The sequence below is a fragment of the Loxodonta africana genome, chromosome 27, assembly GCF_030014295.1.
Source record: "Loxodonta africana isolate mLoxAfr1 chromosome 27, mLoxAfr1.hap2, whole genome shotgun sequence".
In the NCBI taxonomy this organism is placed as follows: Eukaryota; Metazoa; Chordata; class Mammalia; order Proboscidea; family Elephantidae; genus Loxodonta; species Loxodonta africana.
In genome coordinates, this window is record NC_087368.1 from 5,240,688 (window position 1) to 5,264,649 (window position 23,962).

The following is a 23,962-nucleotide window of genomic DNA, read 5'->3' on the forward strand; positions in this document are numbered from 1 at the left end:
ATAGAGACACACCTACCTCACTGGCACTTGGGGGAAGACTGTCAGTATCCTTTCCCCACTGGAGTGTGAAACCCTGCTGCGACTAGAATCTGGTGCACACAAATATCACCACTACTTCTCTAGGTGGATAGGTGACAGTCTGCACCAAACACTTGATGAACCAAAATCAGATTCTACTCAAGAATAGTGAATGGACTCTTAGGCTTATATATCTGGTAACAGCCCAAACCAGCTGGAACTAGGACATAAGTGATTCAAGGGCGACAAGAATCAAAACAGAACAATCTAGTAGCCCATCTACTTATATTGAAAGAAAACAAAAGAGACTGGAACGAGAGAGCGGGCTGACTCATTAGGGGGACAGTAAGGGGGAGTATGGAGTAAGGTGTATACAAGCTTATATGTGACAGACTGACTAGATTTGTAAACTTTCACTTAAAGCACAATAAAAATTATTAAAAAAAAAAAAAAGTGATGAGTGATGTTCAGAGAGGTTAACTGCCAAAACTCAGATGGTCATGTAACTAGTAAGTACATTTCCAAAATTCCAAGCCATTCTCTGACTTTTAAAGTTAGGCCTCTCTTTACCCATGATATTTAAACATGTTCAAGACAGGTTGCTCCACATGAAATGTGCAGGGAAGGGTAGCACCATAGAAAGTGAAAAGTTTAATTTAAATTCATAGAAGGTAGGAAATGCCTGATATAAAAGACGACATGCTGCGTGATTCCATTCCTATGAAATTCTACAGCAGACAAAAATAAGCTATGGTAATTATCTTGTGGGGAGGGGGAGTAGAATTAACTCGAAAGGGGCAAATTGAAATTACTGATGTGACAGAAATAGCCTTATTTTCATAGTGGGTTACATGCTGTTTACATTTTTCAAAGCTCATCAGACTGTATACTGATGATCTGTGCATTTTACTGTACCTAAGTCATAATTCCATTTGAAAAGTTTAAGCTCATAGAAATAGAGATGAATTGTAGACTTGGGAACCAAATGAAACATAGTAACGCTAGAATGATATCACCACGATGGTAAAGGAAAAAGCTCCAAGCTCCTGACTACCAAGTAAACACAAAAAGCAAGTAGAATCTGTCAGAATTAACCTTGTCAGAACTCTGGTACACAGTCAGAGGCGCATGGCAATCAAACGAACACTGAATCAAGAAGGGGGTAACGTCAAGAAAATGGTAGGAAAATTGTGTGGCTTTCTGTTACTGGCCTGTGCCTCTCCCCTGCCCTGGCTCAGTAGCCAGCTTGAAGGGGCAACCCATATTTTCAGCTTGGGACTCTGGTCCTGGATTCTGAAAGGAGTAAACCAAACCTCATGCACAAAGTACTATGTTTGTCTGTTTGAACCTGTCAGTGGCTACCTAAAGGGCTGAAGCAAAACGCATGTCTCTGTATCATCTATCTTAGACGTAGTACAGGTGGAGGAGTAGCGGGCTCACTGAAAGTCCTGGGCTAAGAGAGGAAGATTCAGACACACATTCGAAAGCTGTGGGGTAAGGTCAGGGGCCAAAAAGAGAGCTTCTTTGGGAAGCTGGGGCATTCAGAAACACCCAGGTATACTGAGGAATTTAAAAAGACATACGAACGCCTAGGTTAAGATGCTCACCCAGAAAAGACCTGAGAACACCTTTAACGTTCACTTGGGGTTGATCTCTAGGTCAGCGTAAACCTTCCTAAGTATTGACGGAGTGTTGCAGGACAGACCCAATCTGCAAAGACCACAGAGGACTTTTCCTCTCATTGCTTACCTTTTCTTTGCTTCTTTTTCCTGTTTTCTTTCATTTTTTTTCTTTTTCTTTTCAACTCCTAGTGTTCATGGAAGTCTCAGTCAGAACAATAGCTGAGCATAACCTAAAGAAACAGAGACTTCAGTGAACACACATATCAAGTAATTCAGACTTTGCAAAAATTATTTCTGAAAGTCACTAAACCAATGGACTTCAACAACAAAACAAAGAGAGAGACAGAGAGGAATGGAGGAAGAAAGGAAAGTCCGGTAGAAGGGGGAGAATCTCATTTCAAGAGTTAAAATATTACTCAAATATCTGATTCTCAATTAAAAAAATCACAACGTATACAGAGAAACAAGGGAGAATGGTCCATTCAAAGGAACAAAGTGACAGAAATCATCCCCAAGAAAGCCAAGTTACTGGACTTACTAGATAAAGACTTTTAAACAACTGTTTTAAATATGCTCAAAGAGCTAAAAGAAAATACAAAGAACTAAAGGAAATCAGAAAAACAATCTATAAACAAAGCGAGAATATCACTAGAAATATAAATTATATATATACACAAAACAGAAGCAAACAGAAAAGTACAATAACTGAAATGAAAAATTCACTAGAGGGGCAGATTTGAGCTGGCAGAAGGAAGAATCAGTGAACCTGAAGATAGGACAACTGAAATAATTCGATCTGAGAAACCGATAGAAAAAAGAATTTCAAAACAATGTACACAGTCTAACAGACCTGTAGGACACCATCATGCAGAAAATATACACATTATGGAAATCCCAGAATGAGGAGAAAGTAAGAAAGGGACAGAAAGAATATTTGAAGAAATAATGGCTGAAAACTTACCAAATTTGATGAAAGTCATGAATCTATGCATGCAAGAAGCTCAATGAACTCCAAGGATAAACCTAAAGAGATCCACAGTGAGACACATTATAATCAAGCTGATGAACACCAAAGATAAAGAGTTCTGAAAGCAGTAAGAGAGAAGCAAATCATCCCATGAAAAGAATCCTCAAAAAGATTAAGTATCAATTTCTCCTCAGAAACCATGAAGGCCAGAAAGCAGTGGGGTGACATACTTGTAACGATGAAAGAAAAAAAAAAACTGCCAACTAATAATTCTGTATCTGACAAAACTGTCCTTCAAAACTGAGGGCAAAAAATAGAATATTCCCAGAGAAACAAAACCTAAGGAAGTAGGAAATGACCCAAGATGGCAGCTTAGTCACACACACCATGCTGTCCCCCTACAGCACAGAACCAAGAAACCAAGTGAAACAGATAAAGATGATGTCATGGATAGAACTGTGTCCCCCCAAAATATCTCTGACCTTGGCTAGGCCATGATTTCCAGTATAGTGTGATTGTCTACCATTTTGTCATTTCATGATATTTTTCTATGTGTTGTAAATCCTATCACTATGATGTAATGAGATGGAGTAGAGGCAGTTATACTGATGAGATCTGCAAGATTAGATAGAGTCTTAAGCCAATCTATTTTGAGATATGAGAGAGAGGAGCGAGCAGAGAGACATGGGAACCTCACACCACCATGAATGCAGTGCTAGGAACAGGGTGTGTCCTTTGGATATGACATTTCTGCACTCAGATGCTCCCAGACCAAGGGAAGACTGATGACAAGGACCTTCCTCCAGAGCTGACAAAGACAGAAAGCCTTCCCCTGGACCTGGCGCAATGAATTCAGACTTCTGACCTACTGGACTTGGACAGAACAAACTTCTCTTTGTTAAAGCCATCCACTAGTGGTATTTCTATTACAGTAGCACTAGATGACTAAGACAGATGACAATCTGGGAACCCAGAACAGCAAATGAGTCAAACACCGAAGGAAAGGAGAACTGAATGAAAACAGCAAACAAGACGTAGAGACTGTAGACGTCCTGCCAGACAGCCCAGCACCATGTGGCCATCTTAAGATAAAGTGAGTTACATTCCTGGGTGAGGAGCTCAGGAAGGCAACTTCACAGAACCCCCATTAAGAGATAGAGATACTGTGTAGACAAACGTGGAACAAAACGAGGTGAGCAAAACATGAACCATATCTAAGGAAGCAAAGTGCAGGAAGGCAGGCGAGAGCCCTAGGGATCCAGGCAAACACAGAGTAGAGACTCACCTAGAAAACAGGGCAGAAGTACTCACAAGCAGCAGTTTCTGGTTATTAGGGCAGCTGGCACTGCCAGAGTGGAGGATCCTTGAAGTGGCAACTAGAGATCCCTCACATGACCAGACTCTGAACAGCCCACTCCTAGCATCTGGTCAGAGCTGGTCCTGATCACTGGTTGCACTCTGTGGGGAGTGCCTCAGCTCCCTCTCTATGCTCCCCGCTTCCCTCCCAGTTCCCAGGAGTGTGCCTCTCTTCCCTTCGCCACTTGGCAATCCACATAACACAACCCCGTGCTCTCAGACTTGCAACCCGAGGTTTTCATCTGCCCCGTCCATTCTCATGCCAACTTCCACACCTGGCAATCCACAGCACACAGTCGTACACTGTCGGACCTGCAACCAGAGGCTCATGCACGCTCCATCCACCCCTGCGCTACCCAGCCCACCACTCCCACCACCAGACTGGCAATCGGAGGAGTAAAACTCCCCTCTCCGGCCCACCATTCCACCCACCTGGCGCAAGTTCCTGTGCTACCTACCCAGTGACACGTGACCCATGCACTCTCAACCCAACCACTGGGAAACCAGCAGTGCACACACATAGTGCCCAACCCAGAGATCAGTAAGAATGCTCCCTACACCCATGCTCCAGTAACCAGCTGGAAAGACACATCACCTCAGCAGCAATGGCAATATATCCTGACAGGTGCCAACTAAACCTCTGCCAAATGATGATCAGGAGATCCTAGTGCCCTCAGCCTACATCTCACCATCTGCAATGCCACACATCCCACATCCAAAGAGTTCTTGCAGGCTGTCTACACTTGTGCTGAAACCCCTTGATACCCTAACACCTAATGAGATAGCAATTTGTGCATGTACAGTGGGCCTACCCCATCTATTTGGGTAGCACTCTCTCATGGTGGATGTGCAAACATCCTGCCCTGACCTCCAGAAAACACACTAACTCTATCACTAACCCAGAAGGATCCCATGGTCCCATAAGTGCTATGGAAGGATCCTGAACACCCAACACTTGTCACCAAATATCAGGAGAAGAACCAGCTCTCCCACCTCCACTCAATCCAGTAAGGGAAGACAAACGAGCCTACCCAAAGAAGATTCACACATGAGTCTGACCCACCATACCCCATAGTGAGAAGAAATCATGCTCAGCCAAAATATACCACCAAAGTAACAATAAGCCAGAACCACAAAATAAATAATACAAAGGAATAAAGGCATTCTAAAGAGAAAGAAAAGAAACAAGGCTCTGGATACATCAAAACAAAACAAATTAGCATGCATCAGGAGCAAGGTAGAATGAAGAAAACTAAAGACACAAGGGAGAGATTAATCCAAAGGACTAATGGACCAAAACTACCACAGCCTCCACCAGATTGAGTCCAGTGTAACTAGATGGTGCCTGGCTACCACCACTGACTGCTCTGACAGGGATCACAGTAGAGGGCCCCGGACAGAGATGGAGAAAAATGTAGAACAAAATTCTAACTCACATAAAAAGACCAGACTTATTGGCTTGACAGACTACAGAAACCCAAAGAGTATGGCCCCCGACCACACTTTTAGCTCAGTAATGAAGTCACTCCTGAGGCTCACCCTTCAGCCAAAGATTCAACAAGCCCATAAAACAAAAGACTAAAGGGGCACACTAGCCCAGGGGCAAGGATGAGAAGGCAGGTGGGGACAGGAAAGCTGGTAACAGGGAACCCAAGGTCAAGGAAGGAAGAGTGTTGACATGTTTTGGGGTTGATATCCAATGTCACAAAACAGTATGTATACCAACTATTTAGTGAGAAGCTAGTTTGTACTGTAAACCCTCATCTAAAGTATAATAAAAAAATATCAGCACAAAACATACAATCAAGAAAGAAATATATAAATAAATTAACACCTTAATACCTCAGAGATAGTAGACAATAACAAATCATAGGAAGAAACAGGATAAGACAGTTCAAACAAGTGAGCAAAATAAAGGAGCAGAAAACCTTACTGAGGAAGAAACAGTAATAGAACCACCTGATGAGGGATTCAAAAGACATATATAGGACCATCAAAGAGATCAAGGAAAACACAGACAAAACCCTAGAAGAATTCAGGAAAACAATACAAGAACAAAATCACAAGATAGACAATTAGAAACCATACAAAAACAACAACTAGAAATTCAGAAGATTAACAATAAAATATCAGAAGTAAATAATGCAATGGAGCACACAGAAGTAGAATTTCATCAATGAGAGAAGGAACCAGCAAAATAGAGAACAAATTCCTTGTTACTAAGTTGTTTGAGGAACAATCACAAAAAAGAATGACAAAAAATGAAGAAAGCTTAAAAGTTATATGGGACACTATCAAGAATAATAATTTACACATAATAGAAATTCCAGAAGAGGAAGAGAAAAAAAAAAGTATAGAGAGAATTTTCAAAGATTTATTGCCAGAAAATTTCCCTAATGTCATCAAAGACAAGAAGGTTTCCATCCAAGAAGCTCAACAAACCCCATACAGGATAAACCAAACAAACCAAACTCAGCGCCGTTGAGTCAATGCCAGACCCCACAAAAAGTCACTAAGACATATCACAATCAAACTTTTCAAAACCAAAGAAAGAATTCTAAGAGCAGCTCAACAAAAACAAAATATCACCTACAAGGGGGCACCAATAAGACTAAGCACTGATTTCTCAGCAGAAAACATGCAGCAAGAAGGTAATGGGATGACATATATAAAGCACTCAAAGAAAAGAACTGCCAACCAAGAATCTTATATTCAGCAAAACTGTCTTTCAAATAGAATGACAAAACTAGAACATTTTCAGATAAAAGAAAAATAAGGGAATTTGTAAAAATCAGACCAACCTTTCAAAAAAACATTAAAGGGAGTCCTTAACACAGAGAACCAACAATATCAGAGAACAATCTGAAACTAAGACACATAACAACATCACACAGATACCAACACAGATAAAGAATTCTCAAAAGTAAAATAAAGTGCAAAACTGAAAACAGGGTACCAGAGCTGTCAGTCTGTAAACAATGACAACTTCTAAACAAAAAGGGGGAATAAATGGAGAGGAAGTCAAGGTGGTATCAAGCTATAACAGACTGTTTTAAACTTAGGAAGATACAGGTAAATTTCAGAGTAACCACAGGCAAAATTAATAAATCTACTCACCAAACAAAAAGAAAATCAAAAAGAATCAGTAAGCACAAAGTCAACAACAATTGAGGTTATGGAAAGAAAATCCATAAACAGAAAGAACTTAGCAAAAAAATTTAAGTGGAACAAAGAAATCATTAACACCACCAAAAAAAAAAAAAAAAAGGCATAACAAAATAACAGTAAATTCATACCTATCAATAATCACACACAAAAGAGACAGAGAGTAGCAGAATGGATTAAAAAAAATCCATGATCCATCAATATGTTGCCTACAACAGACACACTTCAGACATGAGGACATAAATGGTTAAAAATCAAAGGATGGAAAAAAAATCAAACAAATAGTAACCAAAAGAGAGTAGGAGTGGCAATAATAATCTCTGATAAAACAGACTTAAAGTCAACATCCATTATAAGAGACAGAAGGGCATCATTAACTATTAAAGGGTTCATCCACCAAAAGGACATAATCATAATAAATATTTATGTACCTAATAACAGAGCTCCAAAATACATAAAGCAAACTCCAACAGAATTGGAGTTCTACAATAGTAAAACAGAAAGTTCTACAACAGTAGTAGAAAACTTTAACACATCACTTTCGATGAAGGACAGAACAACTTGAAAGAAACTCAACAAAGATACAGCAGGTCTAACCAACAGACTGGGAAAAAGTTTTTGGCTACGAAAAATCCGATCAGCACCTCATCTCTAAAATCTACACGATACAGCAAAAACTCAACAACAAAAAGACAAATAACCCAATTAAAAAATGGGCAAAGGACATGAACAGGCTCTTCACCAAAGACATTCAGGGGCTAACAGATACATGAGGAAATGCTCACGATCATCAGCTATTACAGAAATGTAAATCAAAACTACAATGAGGTACCATCTCACCCAAACAAGGCTACTGTTAATCCAAAAAACACAAAATAATAAATGTTAAAGAAAATGTAGAGAGACTGGAACACTTATACACTGCTAGTGGGAACGTAAAATGGTACTACTTTGGAAATCAATTTGGCGCTTCCTTAGAAAGCTAGACATAGAACTACCAAATGATCCAGCAATCCCACTCCTTGGAATATATACTTGAGAAATAAGAGCCTTCACATAAACAGTATATACACATCCATGTTCACTGAGGCACCGTTTACAGCAGGAAAAAAGATGGAAGCAACCGAGGTGCCCATTAACGGATGAATGGATAAATAATGGTATATTCCCATAATGGAGTACTACCTAACAATGAAGAACAATGAAGAATCCATGAAGTATCTCATAACATGGAGGAATCTGGAAGGCATAATGCTGAGTGAAATCAGTCAGTTACCAAAGGACAAACATTATATGAGACCACTATTGTAAGAACTCAGGAAAAAGCTTAAACATGGAAGAAAATATTATTTTTATGGTTATGAGAGTGGGGAGGAACTGAGAGGGGTATTCACTAATTAGATAGTAGACAAGAACCATTTTAGGCGAAGGGAAAGATAACACACAATACAGGGGAGCTCAGCACAACTGGACTAAACAAAAAGCTAAGAACTTTCCTGAATACAACCAAACACTTCAAAGGCCAGAGTAGCAGGACTGGGGTCTGGGAACCATGACTTCAGGGAACATCTAGGTCAATTGGTATAACAAAGTATATTAAGAAAAAGTTCTGCATTTCACTTTGGTGGGTGGCATCTGGGGTCATAAATGCTAGCAAGCAGCCACCTAAGAGCATCAGTTGGTCTCAGAAAGGGCCACATAAACCAGACACTGCATCAGCCTGAGACCAGAAGAACCAGATGATGCCCAGCTACCACCGACGACTGCCCTGGCAGGGGGCACAAAAGAAAATCCCTGATGGAGCAGGAGGACAGTGGGATGCAGACCTCAAATTCTCCTCAAAAGACGACTTAATGCTCTGACTGAGACTACAGGGACCCAGGAGGTCATGGTCCCTGGAACCTCTGTCAGCCCAAGACTGGATCTATTCCAAAAGCCAACTCTTCAGACATGGATGGGACTGGACTATAAGACACAAAGTGATACTGGTGAGAAGTGACCTTCTTGACTCAAGTAGACACATGAGACTATGTGGGCAGCTCCTGTCCAGAGATGAGATGAGAAAGCAGAAAGGGATAGAAGCTGGTTGAATGGACACAGGGAAAACAGGGTGGAGAGGAGGAGTGCGCTGTCTCATTAGGGGGAGAGCAGCTAGGAGTACATAGCAAGATATGCAGAGTTCTTGTATGAGAGACTGACTTGATTTGTAAACTTTCATTTCAACCACAATAAACTTTAAAAAAAAAAAGATACAGAAGATCTAAATTAACACAATCAATCAACTCGACCTTCTAGATATATACAGAACACACCACCCAACAGCAGCACAGTACACATTCTTCTCCAACGCGCATGTATCATTCTCCAGAATAGGCCACATTTTAGGCCACAAACCAAGCCTCAATAAATTAAAAAACATCAAAGTACAGGTATGTACCACTTAATGTCCACAATACATTCTGTGAAATATGACATTACGTGATTAGGACGTTGTGTGAACACCACAGTATATACAGGAGAGAGGTACACAGGATGGTCACCAGCCACACCAAGGGAATGTGCAAAAATTTGGCTCTGTCGTAGTCGGTCCTGCATGGCTACTAGCCCGTCTCCAGGAGCCGCACCTGGCCCCCAACCTGCTGTGGCACGCACTTGCTGTCCAGCCAGCTGCCAGCTCCATTCCCTTCATTCCTCCCTGCCTTCCCCATCCCCCATAATGGCTTTAAACTCTTCCAGTCCTGCCCACCCTCCTTTACATCATATCTCCACATGCCTTTCCTATTCTTTCTCCTACCACCCCCTCGAGCCAAATAATTAGGTGACCAACCACAATGGGAGGAGCTGCAGCCTCAGGCCTGAGCTTCAAGTGTAGGGCGCCCAGGCTGACTGGAGCTGTGGCCTCAGCAGGGCATACCCCTCAGCAGCTCTGGCAGCATCACCCTGCCTGAGGTGAATATAGCAGGACAGGCAGCCACACATGGGCACCGAAACCCTCTGCCCCTCTGCCCCCGGGGCCAGGGCAGATGTGGGACCCAGACAGCTAGTGAGAGAGGGATCAGATTCCCAGCAAAGTACATCTGCTACATCCTGTTCTGTGATTGGGATTTCTAAACTCTATTATAACTTTATGGAACCACAGACATGTATGCACTTGGATATTACCCGAAAGAATGTTAACTGATGTATACCTGTAATGCAGAACATCTTCTTTGATCATAACGCTATAAAACTAGAAATCAATAATAGAAAGAACAGTAAAAAAAAAATACATGGAAACTGACTAACAACTTACTTAAAAACTATTGGGTAATAGAAGAAATTAAAAATGAAATTGAAAAATTCTTAAAATCCAATGAGAAAGAGGTGGAGCCAACATGAAGCTATAGACAGAAGCGCCATGCCATCCTTCTGCAGCAAAGACCAGAAAAACTAAGTAAAACAGATACGAATGTCAATCCTGGAAGCCGAAGCATCAAATGAAAGAATAAAGAACTCAATCAAGCACCAAATGGAATAAGAAACTGACAGAGAACAAAGAGAACTACAGAGTGGAGGTCCCCTACCAGCTAAGGCAGCACGCATTTCCCATCTTGGACCACAGCCACAAAGGAACACAAACGAGGAGTACAAGAAGGGAATTTCACAGAGCTCCCAACAGGAGACAGAGCACCCAGTAACCAGGGATACATGCTTTCCCACCCTCACCCTTTTCCCCTGTATGTGGCCTCCACTGCTTTCCAATGGGCCATGGTTACTCAGCTGGAGAGACACCAGCTCACTGCTGGCTGATTTGCCATCTTGGAACTTAGCCACCAAGGACTGCAGATAAGGAGGACGGGAAGGCAAACTTCATGGTGCTCCCAACAGGAAACAGAGTACCCAATAACTGGGGGTACACATTTTCCCAACTCCCACCCTTGTTCCCTCGACACAGCCTCCAATAAAAAAAGAATAATATAAAATAAGAAGAGAGAAAAAAAAAAGTGACCAATAAAAGTTCTTTCTAGTGGAACAGGGAAAGCTATTGATAGCTAGGAGAATCATGCTCCCCTTTGCCTGCTTTCTTCTTTCTGATGCTCCCTCTAAGGAGTAAAGAGCAAATATTTTAGAGGCAGTCCACTCAATTATGTGGGAGACAGACCCACGGCACTTTATATACCAGGCAGATGCCAACACAAGGTAGAAAGTTCACCAGGATACAACTACAGACTGAAACTCTCCCCAGAGTACAGAAGTCCAAAACTCAATTCTGTTTTCAACGACTTGACGTATTCACTTAACTAGAACACACCATCACTACAAGTGGGGGTTTCCAGCCTGCATGAGTCAAACAGGGGTCATTACAGGCTGAAACAGTGCTGGCCAATAGAACTTTCTGTGGTGATGAACACGCTCTACATCTGTGCTCTCCAATAAGGCAGCACTAAGCACATGTGGCTACTAAGCACTTGAAAGGTGGCTAGTTCAACTGAATAACTAAGTTTTTTTTTTAATTGTAATTAATTTAAGTATAAATAGCCACCTGTGGCCTGTGGCTATTGTACTGGACAGCATAGTTAAAGGCTTAGACCATGCCCTGGGAAAATGATCCCAAAGTATATCACAAGACAGTCTTACTCATCCTCCGACTACCTCATAAAGCACTTCCTTAACCCTTGCCCTCCATACACATGCAGACACTACGCATAAAATTTCAGCATCTCACGCATGACTAGACCAGCACTCTCAAATTTTAGCACACTTAAGAATCATGGAGGGCTTGTTAAAACACAGATTATTGAGCTCCAACCCCAAGTTTCTGATTCAGGAGGTCTGGGTTGAGCCCCTATCATTTACATCTCTAACAAGTTCCCAGGTAATGCTGATACTGCTAGGATCATACTCTGAGTAGTACTAAAATAAAAACTTCAACCATTCAAACACCAACTGTCATAGATTGAATTGTGTCCCCCTCAAAATGTAAGTCAACATGGCTAGGCCAGGATTCCCAGTATTGTATGACTGTCCACCACTTGGTCATCTGATGTAATTTCTTATGCATTGTAAATCCTACCTCTAGAATGTTAATGAGGTGGGATTGGTGGCAGTTATGTTAATGAGGCAGGAGTCAATCTACAAAATTAGTTTTTATTTTAAATCAATCTCTTTGAAGATATAAAAGAGAGAAGTGAGGACAGACACATGGGGACCTCCTAACACCAAAAACACAGACCCAGGAGGGGAGCGCTTCCTTTGGACCCAAGGCCCCTGCACTTAGAAGCTTCTAGGATGGGAAGATTGCTGACAAGGACCTCCCCCGAGAGCTCACACAGAGAAAGAGCCTTCCCCTGGAGCTAGCATCATGAATTTGGACTTCTAGCCTCCTAAACTGTGAAAGAACAAATTTCTCTTTGTTAAAGCCATCCATTTGTGGCATTTCTGTTACAGCAGCATTAGACGACTAAGACACCAACCTATCTACAAGAACAGCTTCTCTCACTGTCCCCTTTCTGCTACACAGAAGTCTCCCTTTCTTCTAGTAAACACTTAACACCTCGGGACCAAGATGGCTGACTAGGTAGAAGCTACCTCGGATCCCTCTTGCAACAAAGACTCAGAAAAACAAGTGAATCGATCACATACGTGACAATCTACAAACCCTGACCATCAAACACAAATCTAAAGAGTTGACCTGAGTGACAGAGACTCAGCCAGTGGAAGCAGGCTGCACACGGATGCAGCTAACCAGAGAACGAGCAATCACAGGGAAGCAGCAACTGTTTTCGGAGCCTGGAGCCACCATCCCAGTCAGAAAACCTTGGCGCCAGGCTTTGGACTGGGCACAGGGGAGCTGAGGACGGCATCCTGAGACGAAACAAACACAGGAAACAGCACTAGCCCCCAGAAGTGACCTCGGGGGAAGCCCAGCCAGTGCACGCAGGCAGCGCAGCGACACGGCTGACAGGAGGAGAAGTCACCAGTAGGCAGCGACTGGTTTTGGTGCCTGAAGTGCGGCGTTCCAGCTGGGGAACCTTGGCGCCGGGCTTTGTACTGGGAGCGGAGGAACTGACCACGGCCTCTCAGACGGCACAAATCACGGGACACAGCCCTAGCCCCAAGAAGTGACCTCAGGGGAAGCCCAGCTAGTGCACGCAGGCAGCGCAGCAGTGCGGCTGACAGGAGGAGAAGTCACCAGTAGGCAGTGACAGGTTTTGGAGCCTGAAGTGCGGCGTCCCAGCCGGGGAACCTTGGAGCTGGGCTTTGGACTGGGAGCGGAGGAACTGACCATGGCTTCTGAGACGGCAATAGCACGGGACACGGGCCTGACCCTCGGGGGCAATCTCGACCCAGCCAGAGCACACAGGCTACACGCCCCTCGGGAATCTCAGAAAAAACAGTCATCACCAAGCAAGGTAAGTAATTTTGTCTATATTCCTGGGTGCTACTCTCTCCTATCTATCTGATCCCTCCCCTCCCCTTCCCAGGCGGCTTCATTAATATGGGAATTTTCTGCGCCAGAGAGTGAAGTACTCTGCGGTTTTTCTTTGTTTGTTTGTTTTTTGTCTTTTCCTAACCCATTCTCCTGGCCTGAAAGAAGCAGTTACAAAAAACCCAGGGACCAAAAATCCTTCCCTGACTTCCCAAAATTGGACTGAAAATACAGAACCAGCTCCAGCCAAGCATATGAGATCCACAGTCTTGGGCTTTCATCCCTACAGGCCACAAGGTGGCTATTATAATGCAAAGGCAAGTCTGATAGGGACCTGACTGTAATTGTTTTAGCGGAACACTGGAAAGACAGATTGCCCAGGTCTGATATCTCTACCTATTAAACACAGGCCTCACTGACCCACAACCGAAAACTGAGGGCTGAAGCTTCACCCAAACCACCTAGCCTCTTGCCATAGGAGTCTGAGGATAGTGACACCTAACAATCTGTAGAGGTACATGCATTGGGTGCCTAAGGTACAGCTGTAGAGCCCACCCACCAAAGTACTTTAGGAATAGAGCACACCTACCTCACTGGCACCTGGGGGAACCCTGTCAGCATCCTGCCCCCACTGGAGTGTGACCCCCTGCTGCTATTAGAATCTGGTGCACACAACTATCATCACTACTCCTCCATTGAATAGGTGACAGTCTACACCACACACTTGGTGACCGAAAATCAGATTCTACCCAAGAATAGTGAATGGACTCTTAGGCTTATATACCTGGTAACAGCCCAAGCCAGCTGGTAACAGGACATAAGTGATTCAAAGGCTACAACAATCAAGACAGCACAATCTAGTAGCTCATCTACGTATATTGAAAGAAAACAAAACAAGATAAGACCCAGTGAGCAAACACAAAATAAATCATTACAATATCTTATAGATGTCTCAGAGACAGCAGTCAATATCAAATCACATGATTACCTCTACAACTCCCCAAATTAAAGAATCAAAATCTTGCCCAAATGAAGATACAATCCTGGAATTGCCAGATGCAGAATATAAAAAACTAATTTACACAATGCTTCAAGACATCACGGGTGACCTCAAAAATGAAATAAGGCAATCTACACAAAAAGCCAAGGAACACACTGATAAAGCAGTTGAAGAAATCAAAAAGATTATTCAAGAACATAGTGGAAACATTAATAAGCTGCAAGAATCCATAGAGAGACGGCATTCAGAAATCCAAAAGACTAACAGTAGAATTACAGAATTAGACAACTCAATAGGAAGTTAGAGGAGCGGAATCGAGCAATTGGAATGTAGAGTGCGGGAGCTGGAGGATAAGGCAATGGACACCAATATAAACAAAAATCACATAAAAGAATTAAAAAAAAATGAAGGAACCCTAAGAATCATGTGGGACTCTATCAAGAAGAATAACTTGCGTGTGATTGGAGTTCCAGAACAGGGAGGGATAACAGAAAATACAGAGAGAATAGTTGAAGATCTGTTGCCAGAAAACTTCCCTGACATCATCAAAAACGAAAGGATATCTATCCAAGATGTTCATCGAACCCCATTTAAGATTGATCCAAAAAGAAAATCACCAAGACGTATTATCATCAAACTTGCCAAAACCAAAGATAAAGGGAAAATTTTAAAAGCAGCCAGGGATAAAAGAAAGGTCTCCTACAAAGGAGAATCAATAAGAATAAGTTCAGACTACTCAGCAGAAACCATACAGGCAAGAAGGCATTGGGATGACATATATAGAGCACTGAAGGAGAAAAACTGCCAGCCAAGGATCATATATTCAGCAAAACTCTCTCTCAAATATGAAGGTGAAATTAAAACATTTACAGATAAACACAAGCTTAGAGAATTTGCAAAACCCAAACCACAGCTACAAGAAATATTAAAGGAAATTGTTTGGTCACAAAATCAATAATATCAGATACCAACACAAGGTCACAGAACAGAACATCCTGATATCAACTCAAATAGGGAAATCACAAAAACAAATTACGATTAATTTTAAAAAGAAAAAAATGCTCAAAACAGGGAATCACTGAAGTCATCATGTAAAAGATCACAATAATCAAAAAGAGGGACTAAATACAGGAGGCATAGAACTGCCATACGGAGAGGAAAACAAGGCGATATAGGACGATACAAGTTAGGTTTTTACTTAGAAAAATACGGGTAAATGTTAAGGTAACCACAAAGAGGAATAACAATTCCATAACTGAAAATAAAAACCAAGAAAAACATAACGACTCAACCAACATAAATTCAACTACTATGATAACGAGGAACACACATTTTACAAAGAAAAACATCTCAGCACAAAAAAGTAAGTGGAAAAGTGAAATTGTCAATAACACACACAAAGAGGCATCAAAATGACTGCAATAAACACATACTTAACTATAATTATGCTGAATGTAAATGGACTAAATGCACCAATGAAGAGACAGAGAGTCTCAGACTGGATAAAGAAACACGATCCATCTATATCCTGCCTACAAGAAACACACCTTAGACTTAGAGACACAAACAAGCTAAAACTCAAAGGATGGAAAAAAATATATCAAGCAAACAACAAGCAAAAAAGAGCAGGAATAGCAACATTAATTTCTGACAAAATACACTTTAAAGTTAAATCCACCACAAAGGATAAAGGATACTACATAATGATTAAAGGGACAACTGACCAGGAAGATAGAACCATATTAAATATTTATGCACCCAATGACAGAGCTGCAAGATACATAAAACAAACTTTAACAAAACTGAAAAGTGAGATAGACACCTCCACAATTATAGCAAGAGATTTCAACACACCACTTTCCGAGAAGGACAGGACTTCCCTCCGATAGGAACCTCAATAGAGACACGGAAGACCTAATTGCTACAATCAACCAACTTGACCTCATAGACTTATACAGAACACTCCATCCAACAGCTGCAAAGTATACTTTTTTTCTAGTGCACATGGAACACTCTCTAGAATAGATGACATATTAGGTCATAAAACAAACCTTTGCAGAGTCCAAAACATCGAAATATTATAAAGCATCTTCTCAGACTACAAGGTCATAAAAGTGGAAATCAATAACAGAAAAATCAGGGAAAAGAAATCAAATACTTGGAAATTGAACAATACCCTACTCAAAAAAGACTGGCTTATAGAAAACATTAAGGAGGGAATAAAGAAATTCATAGAATGCAATGAGAATGAAAACACTTCCTATCAAAACCTCTGGGACACAGCAAAAGCAGGGCTCAGAGGTCAATTTATATCGATAAATGCACACATACATAAAGAAGAAAGAGCCAAAATCAGAGAACTGTCCCTACAACTTGAACAAATAGAAAGTGAGCAACAAAAGAATCCATCACGCACCAGAAGAGAACAAATAATAAAAATTAGAGCTGAACTAAATGAAATAGAGAACAGAAAAACAATTGAAAGAATTAACAAAGCCAAAAGCTGGTTCTTTGAAAAAATTAACAAAATTCATAAACCATTGGCCAGACTGACTAAGGAAATACAGGAAAGGACACAAATAATCCAAATAAGAAACGAGATGGACAACATCACAACACACCCAACTGAAATTAAAAGAATCATATCAGATTATTACGAAAAATGGTACTTTAACAAATTTGCAAACCTAGAAGAAATGGATGAATTCCTACAAAAACACTACTTACTTAAACTAACACAATCAGAAGTAGAACAACTAAATAGACCCATAACAAAAAAAGAGTTTGAAACGGTAATCAAAAAACTCCCAATAAAAAAAAGCCCTGGCCCGGATGGCTTTACTGCAGAGTTCTACCAAACATTCAGAGAAGACTTAACACCACTACTACTAAAGGTATTTCAAAGCATAGAAAATCATGGAATACTACCTAACTCATTCTATGAAGCCACCATATCCCTGATACCAAAACCAGGTAAAGACATCACAAAAAAAGAAAATTACAAACCTATATCCCTAATGAACATAGATGCAAAAATCCTCAACAAAATTCTAGCCAATGGAATTCAACAGCATATTAAAAAAATAATCAACCACGACCAAGTGGGATTTATACCAGGTATGCAAGGTTGGTTTAATATTAGAAAAACCATTAATGTAATCTACCATATAAAAAAAACAAAAGACAAAAACCACATGATCTTATCAATTGATGCAGAAAAGGCATTTGACAAAGTCCAAAACCCATTCATGATAACAACTCACAGCAAAACAGGAATTGAAGGAAAATTCCTCAACATAATAAAGGGCATCTACACAAAGTCAACAGCCAACATCATTCTAAATGGAGAGAGCCTGAAAGCATTTCCCTCGAGAACAGGAACCAGACAAGGATGCCCTTCATCACCGCTCTTATTCAACATTGTGCTAGAGGTCCTACCCAGAGCTATTAGGCTAGAAGAACAAATACAGGGCATGAGGATTGGCAAGGAGGAAGTAAAATTACCTCTGTTTCCAGACGACATGATCTTATACACAGAAAACCCTAAGGAATCCTCCAGAAAACTACTGAAACTAATAGAAGAGTTTGGCAGAGTCTCAGGTTATAACATAAACATACAAAAATCACTTGGATTCCTCTACATCAACAAAAAGAACATCGAAGAGGAAATCACCAAATCAATACCATTCACAGTAGCCCCCAAGAAGATAAAAGACTTAGGAATAAATCTTACCAAAGATGTAAAAGACCTATACAAACAGAACTACAAAGTACTACTGCAAGAAACTAAAAAGGACCTGCTTAAGTGGAAAAACATACCTTGCTCATGGATAGGAAGACTTAACATAGTAAAAATGTCTTTTCTACCAAAAGCCATCTATACTTCCGATCCAAATTCCAATGACCTTTTTTAATGTAATGGAGAAACAAATCACCAACTTCATACGGAAGGGAAACAAGCCTCGGATAAGTAAAGCATTACTGAAGAAGAAGAAGAAAGTGGGAGGCCTCACACGATCTGATTTTAGAACCTATTATACAGCCACAGTAGTCAAAACAGCCTGGTACTGGTACAACAGGCACATAGACCAATGGAACAGAATTGAGAACCCAGATATAAATCCATCCACATATGAGCAGCTGATATTTGACAAAGGTCCAGTGTCAGTTAATTGGGGAAAAGAGAGTCTTTTTAACAAACGGTGCTGGCATAGCTGGATATCCATTTGCAAAAAAATGAAACAGGACCCATACCTCACACCATGCACAAAAACTAACTCCAAGTGGATCAAAGATCTAAACATAAAGACTAAAACGATAAAGATCATGGAAAAAAAACTAGGGACAACCGTAGGAGCCCTAATTCAAGGCATAAACAGAATACAAAACATTACCAAAAATGACGAAGAGAAACCAGATAACTGGGAGCTCCTAAAAATCAAACACTTATGCTCATGGAAAGACTTCACCAAAAGAGTAAAAAGACCACCTACAGATTAGGAAAGAATTTAAAGCTATGACATCTCCGACCAGTGCCTGATCTCTAAAATCTATATGATTCTGTCAAAACTCCACCACAAAAAGAAAAACAACCCAATCAAAAAGTGGGCAAAGGATATGAACACGCACTTCACTAAAGAAGGTATTCAGGCAGCTAACAGATACATGAGAAAAATGCTCTTGATCATTAGCCATTAGAAAAATGCAAATTAAAACTATAATGAGATTCCATCTTACTCCAACAAGTCTGGCATTGATCCAAAAAACACAAAATGATAAATGTTGGAGGGGCTGCAGGGAGATTGGAACTCTTATACAGTGCTGGTGGGAATGTAAATTGGTACAACCACTTTGGAAATCTATCTGGCATTTTCTTAAAAAGTTAGAAATAGAACTACCATACAACCCAGAAATCCCACTCCTCAGAAGAGCCTTTACACGAACAGATATATGCACACCCATGTTTATTGCAGCTCCGTTTACAATAGCAAAAAGCTGGAAGCAACCAAGGTGTCCATCCACAGATGAATGGTTAAATAAATTATGGTATATTCACACAATGGAATACTACGCATCGATAAAGAACAGTGACGAATCTGTGAAACATTTCATAACATGGAGGAATCTGGAAGGCATTATGCCGAGTGAAATTAGTCAGATGCAAAAGGACAAATATTGTATAAGACCGCTATTCTAAGATCTTGAGAAATAGTATAAACTGAGAAGAACACATTCTTTTCTGGTTACAAGAGGGGGGAGGGAGGGAGTGTGGGACAGGGTTATTTACTGATTAGTTAGTAGATAAAAACTACTTTAGGTGAACGGAAAGACAATACTCAATATAGGGAAGGTCAGCTCAACTGGACTGGACCAAAAGCAAAGAAGTTTCCGGGATAAACTGAATGCTTCGAAGGTCAGTGGAGCAAAGGCGGGGGTTTGGGGACTATGGCTTAACGGGACTTCTAAGTCAATTGGCAAAATAAATTCTATTATGAAAACATTCTGCATCCCACTTTGAAGTGTGGCATCTGGGGTCTTAAATGCTAACAAGCGGCCATCTAAGATGCATCAATTGGTCTCAACCCACGTGGATCAAAGGAGAACGAAAAACACCAAGGTCACACGATAACTATGAGCCCAAGAGACAGAAAAGGCCACATGAACTAGAGACTTTGATCATCCTGAAACCAGAAGAACTGGATGGTGCCTGGCCAACCAATGACTGCCCTGACAGGGAGCACAACAGAGAACCCATGTGGGAGCAGGAGAACAGTGGGATGCAGACCCCAAATTCTCATAAAAAGACCACACTTAATGGTCTGACCGAGACTAGAAGAATCTCGGCAGTCATGGTCCCCAAACCGTCTATTGGCCCAGGGCACGAACCATTCCCGAAGACAACTGATCAGACATGGAAGGGACTGGACAATGGATTGGAGAGAGATGCTGATGAAGAGTGAGCTACTTGTATCAGGTAAAAAAACTTGAGACTGTGTTGGCATGTCCTCTCTGGAGGGGAGATGGGAGGGTAGAGAGGGTTAGAAACTGGCAAAAAAGTCACGAAAGGCAAGACTGGAGGGAGGGAGCGGGCTGACTCATTAGGGGGAGAGTAAATGGGAGTATGTAGTAAGGTGTATATATGTTTATGTGTGACAGACTGACTTGATTTGTAAACTTTCACTTAAAGCACAATAAAAATTATTTTTTAAAAAAAACTTAACACCTAGTACTATAAATGCAGGGCAGACAGAAGATGAAAAAACAAGGCTACCTGTCTAAGAAGGCTTCTCCACGTATTAGATCCAATACCTGTCCACGTCTGTCATAAACTTTGCAAGTGTGTCTAACACTACAGAGACCAAAAACACAGCAAGGGTGAATGCTAGCCTGCCAGGATGGTTTACATCTAATTCCTGCACTGCCCGTCTTACAGTCAAGTTGGTGCTTTCTATCAAAATAACGTAGATCACTCAGGTCTAGGTTAGGATTACAGCCTTTTTCACCTTTTCAACACACAGTTCTGAAGAGTAATAAAAGAACACACGGATCATAGTAAAGCATTCATGAAAAGCCTATGTGAAGACAACGTTTTTCCATATTCCAAAAGAGAGGAGACAGAAACCTAAAGGCTCTAGAACAAAGAGACTTTTCCAAAAAGTCTCTGGTCTTCATTAATCACCTGCAACAACTCTTCTGGATCAGCAGTCATGTGAAAAGATATTTTGATTTTTGGGGTTACTTCTCTGTGTCCTCTGGTCCAATTATACATGAGTCACTTTCACGTTACTAGATAGCCCCACAGAGTGCACTTTCCTGACTGCTCTTCTGAGCAGCCTCCTTCCTGCCTCCTCCACCCTCCCCTTTCTTTCCTCTCCAAAAGAAAGCCTTCATCCAGAATACACTGTCACAATAAACTAGCACAGGATGCCTTCAAATAAACTCAGATGCCACTACTGTTCACCATTTCCCACACCACGAAGCCTTTACCCTTCTCCAAATTCCCACTGCCCCTCACTTACTGCCATCACAAAGATTAAGAGTGATCTTTGGGTCTTGGAAATGTGGGGAGATAGGTATTGTTTCTGAGCACTTACACAACCCCCTAGTTGCCAGGCAGTTCTATGCACATTACTTCCTTACACTGTGTCTACAGGTAGGGAAACTGAGGCACGATGAGGTTAAATCATTAAAATACACTCCCAGAGAAACTCAAAGCAAGATTAAATTCCTATCTCCCACTGTAGTCACTCTCACCTGGGGTTCTTTTGGTGCCCCTCCCCCCTCATGCAGACATCTGCCATGTCTGGAGACATTTTTGATTGTCACAATTCGGGAGGGGGGCAGTGCTACTGGCATCCAGTGAGCAGAGGCCAGTGATGCTGCTAAACATCCTACAACAACTCCCTCTCCCCCTCCCCCCCACAACAAACAAGAACTGTCTGGATCAAAATGTCAACTACATTGACCTAATCTCTAGGACTACGTTCTTTGGCCCCTAATTGATAGTTAAAGAATGGCTTACTGTACAATTTTATCATTCTACAGCATTTACACATGCCAGTCAAGTGCTATATCTGACATGTTATACTTTAAAAGAAAAAAAATGCTTTTTAGTTACTCTTAAAAAAAAAATTTTTTTTTTTTAAAACAGAGGATAAAGGGACCCATAGAGGAACATGAGTAGGGCTCACAAAGCCCAACTCTCTTCCTTTATTGAGAAAACCTGGCAAAGACCAGCTCCTTTCCTTAGCAACCTCCATCCCCTGAGCTGTGGTCTGCCTGTGCCTGGCTGCTCACCTGGAGTCTTCAGTTGCTGACATGCTCTCGCAGCTGCCTTTTCTCTGCTTTGCTCATCCCCACACACATGCATCACTCCACAGCAGTAATGATGCACATTGATGGGAATCTCCAGAGATCTACAGCCCCTAGTTGTCTCTTCTGCTCAGTAAATTACATTCATTACCAAGCCATGTGAGGCATCTAAGGACATCAGCCTTTCTGGCTGCCCTCTCTCTGAGGCTGGGCAATGGGACATTATCTAGTAAGGGCTCCAAATTACTAACGTAAGCTGAAAACAACACTCCAACCAGTTTTTAACCTGAATACAATTTTTCTTTTTTAATTTTTCACTCCCTGTCCCTCTTTCCTAACCATCCTTGGCTCTGCCTAGATTTCTATTAGTTGTAATTTTCTCTTCAAGGAGTCTACTTTCAGTTGTTCAAGCTGGAGAAGCTGGAGAGCTCAAAAAGAGATGTGGTATCTTTTCTACTCCTTCTTCCAAGACTTCCACCTGGACTCTCAGAAGGGGACACCAAACAGTGACTTTGTCCTTCTGGCCTCAAAACTCTTCAGCACAAATGAGAGCTCAAAGGCAGCCTTGGTCATAATGCTCCCAATGCCAATGCCTGATTCACTGTTGTTAGGTGCCATCAGATTCCCAGGTCTTTCTCCCAGCTGGTGTGTGGGTTTGAACTGCCAACCTTATGGTTAGCAGCCAAGTGCTTAACCTTTGCGCCACCAGGGCTCCTTGCCTGATTCACTAGGAACTGTAAATAGATGAGTAAATGGACATGTGACTGCCACTGATGAAGGATAAAGTGGAACTGGCAGAACCACGTGCTTTGCTGAAGCTATTATCCACCAAACCTGGAATCCTCAACTCTCTGGCACGCTGTTTCCTTTATAGAAAAAGTAATTAACAAAAGAACAGCTAAGGAAAGTCATCCACGGAGAAGAAGGATGGTGGTTGAGGGAATGTGAGCTGGCAGAGCTAACAACCTGATATGGTACAGGAAAAGGGCAATCAGACCTGGTTCCATTCTCGACAACACGCCTCAGGGAGGCCCAACAACCCTTCCCTGGTTCTAGGAAAATCATGTCTCATGTCAATAAATCCCTAATGATGCCTGAGATATTTCCACCCACATAATGAATTCCATCCTATCACCCAAAACCTAATGGTTTTCTCTTCACAATTATTCATAAGCATGGTGTCTATGAGTTGAATCAACAGAGGCTTTGGGAACCTTTCACAGGCAGGGTAACCCATTGCACTAACTCCAAGAGGCTAGAGAGACAAGAACCCCTATGACCTGGCAAAGTCAGAGTAACAGTGGCAGCCACTGCCTTTGCCTTACCCTGAAGTAGACAGTGTGACAGCCTTCAAATACATCTTCACAATCCATCAGCTCTGGTGCTTTTCACCACTCACTCGCTTCTGCATGCTGGACCACGATCAATCAATCACCAACTGCCAGAGACAAAAAAAGGAATGAATGCATTAGGCCAACAGACCCACGACTTCAATTACTAAGGCACTCCTCGAGTGTATTTGTTAAAGTTGGCTAAGTGCTGAAGAAATAGACCCAAACACAGATAATGGTTCAAGCTCAAAATAAAAGTTTACTCCTAGCTCCTGTACACAT

At 41.5% G+C, this 23,962-nt stretch overlaps 1 long non-coding RNA gene across 1 annotated transcript; it reads right to left on the reverse strand.

The window, feature by feature from the left end:
• Positions 1-1,427: 1,427 nt before the first annotated feature.
• LOC135228738 (uncharacterized) lies at positions 1,428-23,942 on the reverse strand. The gene is made up of 3 exons (XR_010319539.1): positions 23,675-23,942; positions 2,602-2,663; positions 1,428-1,870 (listed from the first exon to the last, which is right to left on the reverse strand). It is a non-coding gene; the product is annotated as an uncharacterized LOC135228738 (long non-coding RNA).
• Positions 23,943-23,962: the final 20 nt, after the last annotated feature.